Source organism: Cherax quadricarinatus, chromosome 54 (assembly GCF_038502225.1).
Source record: "Cherax quadricarinatus isolate ZL_2023a chromosome 54, ASM3850222v1, whole genome shotgun sequence".
Lineage (NCBI taxonomy): Eukaryota > Metazoa > Arthropoda > Malacostraca > Decapoda > Parastacidae > Cherax > Cherax quadricarinatus.
Window position 1 is genome coordinate 5,837,398 of NC_091345.1, and position 8,828 is coordinate 5,846,225.

Here is an 8,828-nt window from a genome sequence, read left to right on the forward strand (position 1 = left end):
AGGGTGCAGCAGGAAGATGGAAAACTCCCTTCACAAGCGTGACCCTTCACAAGTATGACCCTTCACAAGCGTGGCCCTTCACAAGCATGACTCCAACAGTCAGAAAGACTGAGAAAAGCCCTCAGTTCGCATTACGAAGTTTAGCGAAAATCTTGTTCAATTCGTAGGAGATAAATTGGTACCTATGATGAAGATGGCGATTTCCAAGCAACTCACATTTTAGACGTGTAATCTAGACTGCGTCCCGCTGCGTCCTGGTCTCCTGGATCGTTTTCAAATCGCGACTTGACAGTGTTCCAGGAGTGATCGAATCTATTTTTTCAATTTCTAGGTTTGTTTTGAATTGTTTCACGTGGATTTTGTGTCTTATATTGTTAAAAAAATAGCAATATCTGCTGCTTAATGTATCCGAGTTCACTTTTGCATTAAATGTGAATATCATCTCAGCATCAATGAGGACTGGGAAAAAAAGCGAAAGCAATAACAGTGAAAAAATAATTCGGATCCTGCTGCTGTTTTATCTACATTTACTTGGTCGTGTAAGAGACTCCAGTACAACTAATGTGATTGACACAAACAGTGATCTTAAGCACAGGCAGGAAACACAGTTACGATAAAGGTTTCTACAGCCTCGATGTGACGTGGACTGGTACTGAAGACGACCCAGATGGACGGTATTTTAACTGTGAACAACTGTGAAGCTCTGGCAGGGATGATGTTAGTGCTGTGAAGTGACTAAAAAATATATTGCTCGACATATTGATGATAACCAACGATGTAAATAAATAAACGTAAACATTATTAAAACAAGGCAATCATTTCCAAGATATTGTTTCATTGTGTGAAGAAATAAGAAGTTATCTTAAAAAACTACCGCTTCTTACTTAAGTTGGATGACTGTCTCTGGGGAAAGTGGTGCAAGGAAAGATAAATATCTTTTTATAGGAGCGTCCTTTTGAAGTGGCACAGATTATGTAAATAAAAAAAATGGATACAGACGGTGGCATATACCTGGCTGGTATATTCACACATTTCAATGAACTCAGCGTTGCAAAGCAAGGGTATGAATACAGCTTGCTTCAAAATTCAGAGGAATATTCATGCAGTTATTCTGGAATTTAAACTCTGAGGTGAATGTGTGTGTCTATGATTTTTTTTGAGTGCCGTCAAGATCTTAAAAAATTCTTGTTAATCAATAAAGGTTCCTCCACCTCGGTGACATTTTTAAAAATTTGGTTGATTCATCTTTCTGATTTGCATATCATAAGCGTGGAATATTTTCCTCCTCCAACTGAGACATTAAACTGGCTTTAAAAAATCTCTTCCTTGTATCAATAAACTCCTAATGGTTATAATCATAACCAGGATTTTTAAAGTTGCGAACCAGTAAGCCAGCGGAAGGCCTCGGTCAGATGACCAAAAGCTCTAGCTGTGGGTCATCACATGACTAAAACCCGCGCCAGGAATCACTTGTCCAATTTCCTGACAAACATTATAACACACTTTCCTGGCATTGGTAACTAAGTCTGAACTACCAATGTAACAGCCGGAACAACATTTCATTTTAGTACGTTTATTCAGGTACAGGTACACAAAAATATAGTTACATAAATTATCATACATAGCAGAATATGTGTACATTACCCAGGATAACCCCCAAAAAATTCAAAATTACTTGATTTCCATTTGGGTCCTGTTAGACTTACAGTTTACGGCTTCAGTAATTAAGTGAACACAGTGGCTGTGGCTCGTACGTCGGTTTGCGTGCAGCCAGCAGTAACAGCCTGGTTGATCAGGCTCTGATCCACCAGGAGGCCTGGTCACAGACCGGGCCGCGGGGGTGTTGACCCCCGGAACTCTCTCTCCAGGTAAACTCCAGTGACGCTCCCACACGAGTCTTCAAACATCTCACTGCTTCTCCCACAATATATCTCTGATACAACTTTCTGTTTATAGACAACAACAAACAAAAACAAGTGCAGAAGTTGGCAAAGATATAGAAAATAATCTGGGTAGGTGACATCGACTTCTCTAGAAAATTATTATTATTATTATTAAAGATTCGCCGGTATTCTCCCGGCCCGGGCCTTTTCCAAATGGTGGCCCGGCCTTGGCTCCCTCTTTAGGGAGTGTCTGAGACCTAAGTCTCCCATGGGAGGAGGCACAAGTACCTCCTCATCTTTGGGACCAACTGTCCCCAGGCCTAGCCACAAACTAGGCCTCTCTGGTCTGCCATCACCGCCCCAAGGAGGTAAATGGGAATGACAGTCTTATGAGCTAAAGGCTCGGGCTCAGGCACCTACCCTACCCTAGAAGAGTTAGGCATGGTGTCGATGCTCTAGAAAAATAATTAAGTTGCAACCAACAACAATTATTTCTTTGATCGAAATTCCCCCACTAATTACTCTAAGATTATTTATAATAATTTTTTTTTTTTTGATAACTTTAATTCCACAGTAATATGATATTATTATGCCTATTATTTCTTATACAAATAGGCCCCCCAAAAATTATTCGCTTTGTTTGTTTCCTGAAAAAATTTGTCAACTTTCACAATTTTGAGAATTTCAGGTTAGTAAATGTATACATTTCATATATTACATCAAATACAATTAATGGCACCATGTTACTTCTTGCGGTATTTTAAATATATTTATACCATCTGGTCTAGACTGCACTATAATGCTAGTTTAGTTAAATGGACACAAATGCAACTAATGTGACATTTTATTCTGGCCTTTTATAACGGATTGACAAAGCCTCTGAAGAGCGAAACGTTGCCGCAATAAAATGTCACATTAATAAGCATCCATTTGCCAAATATTTTGTAGGTAGTTCTGCCATTATTACTAAAATGAGAAGATGACCTTCCCTCACTCCTGACTCACTTTCATACTGTCATGTTCCCCCTTCAACACCCCTCCCCCCACATCACAAGGGTCACCCCTTTGTGCGACACGTCAGTTATTCCCACCACTGCATGGGTGCGTCACAGAGCACAGTGCCAGGCGTCACGTGGTGGCATTTGAAGCCGAACAAGCGTCTGGCACTGTGATAGTGGGGGTCACTATGTCGACACAAGAACATGTACTCTATTAACGCTGAGTTTGCGTCTTTCTCCCTGGCTGTCAGGTTGGCTAACTGGCGGACTGGCTAACTGACTGATTGACTGACTGGCTGAGTGGTTGACTAGCTGGTTGGCTAGCTGGCTGACCGGTTGGAAGACTGACTAACTGGCAGACTGATGAATGTTCGTACCTACCTACACAGGAACTTCATTCTGGCATTCGGAGGAGGGAAAGGATATTCCTAGATATATCATGGAAGCTAACATAGTATAGTTTCACTTACCTCTTGATGCAGCGACAAGTTGTTATCAATTTACAGCCGACATTTGCAAGAAAAAATTCTGGCCTAGCTGTTAGCAATAATATATGACAAATTATATACCTTGATGGATCTACCCTGGAGTCTACTGGCAGGTCTGTGGCTGTTAGGTAAGACACATATGCAACAGTTAGGTACCTTTATTTCGAAACGTTTCGCCTACACAGCAGGCTTCTTCAGTCGAGTACAGAAAAGTTGATCAACTTTTCTGTACTCGACTGAAGAAGCCTACTGTGTAGGCGAAACGTTTCGAAATAAAGATACCTAACTGTTGCATATGTGTCTTACCTAACAACCTGTCGGTATTTTATACCATTTGAAGGTCTGTGGCTGCTCTCGTTGTCACCTCCCCAGATCAGAAAAAATAACAACTGGGCGTCTATAATGGAAACTGAAATATTTGCCATCTTAGTGGAGCTTAAGTAAACTTATGATACTGACTTGGACTCTGTGATTATTACTGATTCTGTGTTATTAATAAAGGCTATTGACTCACATAATGACAAAATGCTCATTTGAGAAGCTAGATATACTCAAATATCAGAGAGTGATATATTAATATACATTTTTTATGGGTTCCATCGCACACTGAATTTCCGTATTTTCCGGCATATAAGGCGCACGAAAATATGAGACATATAAGGCGATGTTGCCAAACAGTTGTAACGTTAGTAAACAACAGCTAAACCGTAACCTAAAGCCTACCCTTGACCTTGACCTTAACTCTGACCTTGACCCTGACCTTGAGCATATAAGTTGCAGGGTAATTTTCCAAGACTTTTTTATGGGGAAAAAGAGCGCCTTATATGCCGGAAATACGGTACTCCATGATAAAATTAATTGGTTAGCCAAAGAAGTTCCCCTGAAGGAAAATGTTGAATATAACTTTGCTATATTTGTGTCTAGTATTAGGAATAATATTAGGAGAGAAGTAAATAATGAAATTTAATGTCATAGGAATGTAGTTAGAAGCCTGAGTAGATCTACGATAACATGAACGTAGATAAGTACGTTCGTAAGATAAGATACCAGAAATATTAAGCAAATATTCTCAATTTGCTTGTAACAGATAAATCAATTGTAGATATAAACCTAGATGCACTTCTGTTAACCCATTTTGGTCCTAGTTCCTAGAACTTTTATGTATTCATATGCTCTTGCGCTGCCCTTCCCAGGATGGATACGAACTGCATAGTACAGTAGCCGCTTCAGCGGTAAAATCTAATCTAATCTGCTGACTCTAATTCCAACGATAAAACTTTAGCTATATCCTTTGGCTTTTTACCTGATGCTATGAGAGCATTGTCGTCTGCATATATTAAGACTTTGCACTGACTGACTTGCTGCTGGTTGGTTACCTGCCTGCCTGCCTGCCTGCCTGCCTGCCTGCCTGCCTGCCTGCCTGCCTGCCTGCCTGCCTGCCTGCCTGCCTGCTTGCTTGACTGGCGGTTTACCACCAGCTAATTTGGCAGTATTTTAGTGAAAATACTCTGCTTGATACCCTCAGCAATAATGATGAGATACTTCTGGTTATGATCCAAGCACTAAGTAATTGTCGGGTCAGTTGTCGTGATCCAACATCCTCGGCTCTTATCTGGACAAAAATATTAGCTTAAGATAGCATCATCAGACTGGGTGAGCGAGAAGTAAAAAAACGACTTGAGATTCAGTGTTTTTGGTCAAAGGACCGAAGGCCAAGGACACCTCAGAGATGATCGTGGTGGCTCGCAGAACGAAGAAGAGGCCCTTGTTGCAACCCTCGGAAAACAGAAGGCGCCCCCGTTAAATCCTTAAAGAACAATGAAGAAATCATTGCGGTTACTGAGATGTAGCTCTCAGAAAGCAGAGTAGGTTATCAGTGGAGAAGAGGTCATCATTGTAGCCATAAGGACACATGAGAAGTCACATTGCTGCTCTCACAACGTAGAAGTCTGCTGCACTCAAGATGTCCTCTCTGCTGATCTCAGGACGCAGAAGCCATCACTGCTGCACTCAAGATGTCTTCTTTGGTGCTCTCAGGACGCAGAAGTCATCTTAGACGCTGTGGGGGACGTAGATTTATGTCTAAATAGTTGTTCACGCATTAATTTATTTTTTATGTGTATTCAACTTTGTGTTAATAGTAAGATTTAGTTAGCTATTTTAACAGTGTCATGTTTGTTTGTGTACCTTACTTATATTTTAAAATTCTTTGACTTTGTATGCATATACATTTTTGTGTCTGACCAGCAATTCTGCTTGGTTACTGTTCCTATATATTTTTGGACTTATGCTGCAATTTGAGACAGAAATTTCTGAAAAAGAAGTGAAGATAATTACCATGGCTTTGATTTTCCTGTTAATCATACTTCTAAGATTTCCTAGAGGAAAATCTATTTCTAAAATTATAAATATATATATCTGAGACCAGCAGAGAATTCGATCCCAGAACCTCCCCCCTCCCCCGGGGCAATGGGTCGTTCTCTGGTGCCTTAGACCACTCGGCTACAGATACCAAATAGCTTTAGGAAGCCAGCAGAGGCTAGGAGGTATTTACCATAGCCAGGTACACCTACAGCTTCAAACATTCTTAAATCAGACACATATGCAACACTTGGGTATTTTTATTGCTGAAATATTTCTACTCGGAAGCTCCTTCAGTCGATTAAAGAGGTGATTTTTATACTGGAGACAGGACAAGAATTAAGGAGCTGATATTAAGGAGTTCAATCCCTTAACCTTCATTGAAGGTGTTCAGTCCCTTAGCCTAAAGCATATGTATAAGAACAGAGGTGCAGTAGTAAGGAGACTGCATCACAGGTGGGTGGGGCCCAGTGGTGGAAGTATGTCAGGCAAATAAGTTAGGCAAGTGTTAGAGTTAGAGAAGATATCCTCTGTGCCAAGATTCCTTGACGTTACTATTAGACAATATATTATATATCTCTAATAGCAGCATCACACACACACACACACACACACACACACACACACACACACACACACACACAGGGCTTAAATGCTAGAGGAAAAGCCCTAAAGGGTGTCCCGTGGCTCGATCGCTAGTGCACTCAGCTCACACACTGAGGTCCGTAGTTCGAATCTCCGGTACGGCTAGAAAACATTAGGGACGTGTTTCCATAAGACACCTGCTGTCCCTGTTCACTCATCAGTATAAAATGGGTACCTGGGTGTTAGTGGACTGGTGTGGGTCGCATCCGGGGGCAAAACTGACCTAATTTACCCGAAATGCTCTGCATAACAAGCGGCTTTCTATATAGCAGTATGTCATTGATGTCAGCTAGGCCTGTATACCTTGTACATGTACTTGCAGAAATAAAGATATTATTATTATTATTATTATTATTATTATTATTATTATTATTATTATTATTATTATTATTATTATTATTATTAAAGCTGTAGGAGGAAATGAAAGGGAAGTGTGAAGCCATGAACGGAGGATCTGTGAGGAAGGAGCTTGAAGAGCACCTTACTGCCCTTCAAAAGGGAAGAGGTTACGGAACAGGTTAATAATACTAATATGGCAGAGGATAAGGTTCTGAAGCTGGAAGAAGAGAAGAGAGAGCAGAAGGAGACCACAGAGGAAATGAGAGGGAGGATGTCAGAGGCTGTAACAATAAAGGATGGAGAGGGAGCAGAGGGGCCCAGAGAGGACAAAAATGGAGAGTCACTATCAGAGATGCTCTTATGAAGATAGGGAAGCGAGAGAGGTGATACCTGGAGAGAAAGACAATGGGAGGAGGAGAGGGGGAAGGTCAATGATGTTCTACAGACTTCATGACCCTAAAGAAGGCTCAAGAAGTAAAAGATGGAAAGAAAAGGAAAATGAAGTTATACTGATCATCGTGTGCGGTTGAGGACAGGAAGAGATTGTATAGGTGGCAAATTTTCAGGGCATTGAAAGGTTCTCTCAAGGCAACAGTGCCCGGGGAAATCAACCTGGTCTCATAAAGATCAGGACTAAATATTATGACAAAAAATGCTGAAGACCACATGACGATACAACGTGTCTGTCTTGATCAGGACAGGACAACAACAGAACGGGAACAGGTGAGGAAGTAAGTGAATATTACTCAAGCACCGAAAATAGCAGCAGACAAGGAGCCAAGAGGGAAGAAAACCCCAACTCATGGGACTCCTCCACAAGCACCAGCAGCTCCTTTCCCTGCTGGCTAAACTCTAGGCCACCACGCTTCCCAGTAACACTAACACCAAACTTTTACCCATTTCCCATCACTCTTCTTCCTCCTTCCCCTTCCCTGCCTGCCACCCTATCCTCTGGCCATGCACCCAGCAATGACGGGCACACCAATCCCAGCCCTGTTTCCAGCATCCCTGTCGAAGGAGCAACATACAGAGGGAGTAAACAACACAAACCTGTATACAATAAGCTGAAGGAACAAATAAATGAGCAATATTAGAAAAAGACAATAAAAGTCCAGGTAATTCGGTTGAAGAATGAAGGAGAGCACACAGACAATGATAAGAAAGTCTACCAGAAAGCCTAGGGTAACGAGTACATCAGCAGGTACTGGAAACCACACAACTCGGTAAGAGATAAAAAAAAATGATGGAGCTGGATACATCCAAGGCAGTGGGACCTACCAATAAATAAAAAAAGGCACAATACCGTGACTGGAACGATACACAAATAACCCGCACATAAAAGAGAGAAGCTTACGACGACATTTCGGTCCGACTTGGACCATTGACAGTCACACTAACGAGAAGTGGAGCAGGACGGCTATATATAGCCGTCTCTGTTTGCTGATAATATAAAATTAATTAGGAGAATACAAAGAGATGAGGACGGGGAAAGGCTGCAAATGGATCTGAGTAAACTGTAGGGTTGGTCAGGCAAGCGGTTGTTTGAATTTAACCAACATATGCAAGATTATGAAGATTGGAGAAGGGACCGGAAAACCGAACACAGGGTATAGACTCAGGGGACAAAGGCTGCAGACTTCATTCCTAAAGAAGGACCTGGGAGTAAACATAGTGTTTAGCATATCTCCAGAGGCTCACATCAGCCGAGTAACCTCTGCAGCCAGTTCTCGTCTGGCAAATCTGAGAGTGAAAAGGAGTCTCAACAAAAAAGTCATTGCGGGTGCTTTTTACAACATATGTCAGACCCATCTTGTCAGACCCAAAAAGGCCATTCGTAATGGTGTAGCCCACTCCGAGCTGTCCATACCACTCTGGAAGGATAAGCACAGACGAGCAGCACATCTGCTTTCTCTATGGCTGACATTTATCTCTGCACAGTGTACTGAAAGGCGACGGAGCGACTAACCTCAAAGAGATCCAGAAGGTCATTAAATACAGGATTCTTGTACATTCGGGTCCTTTGTTTTATTAATGAGTGAATTACCAAAATCATTCAAGAACTTGAAGGCACATAGTTATAACTTCATCTCAACAGGCTTCTAAACCAATGGCTC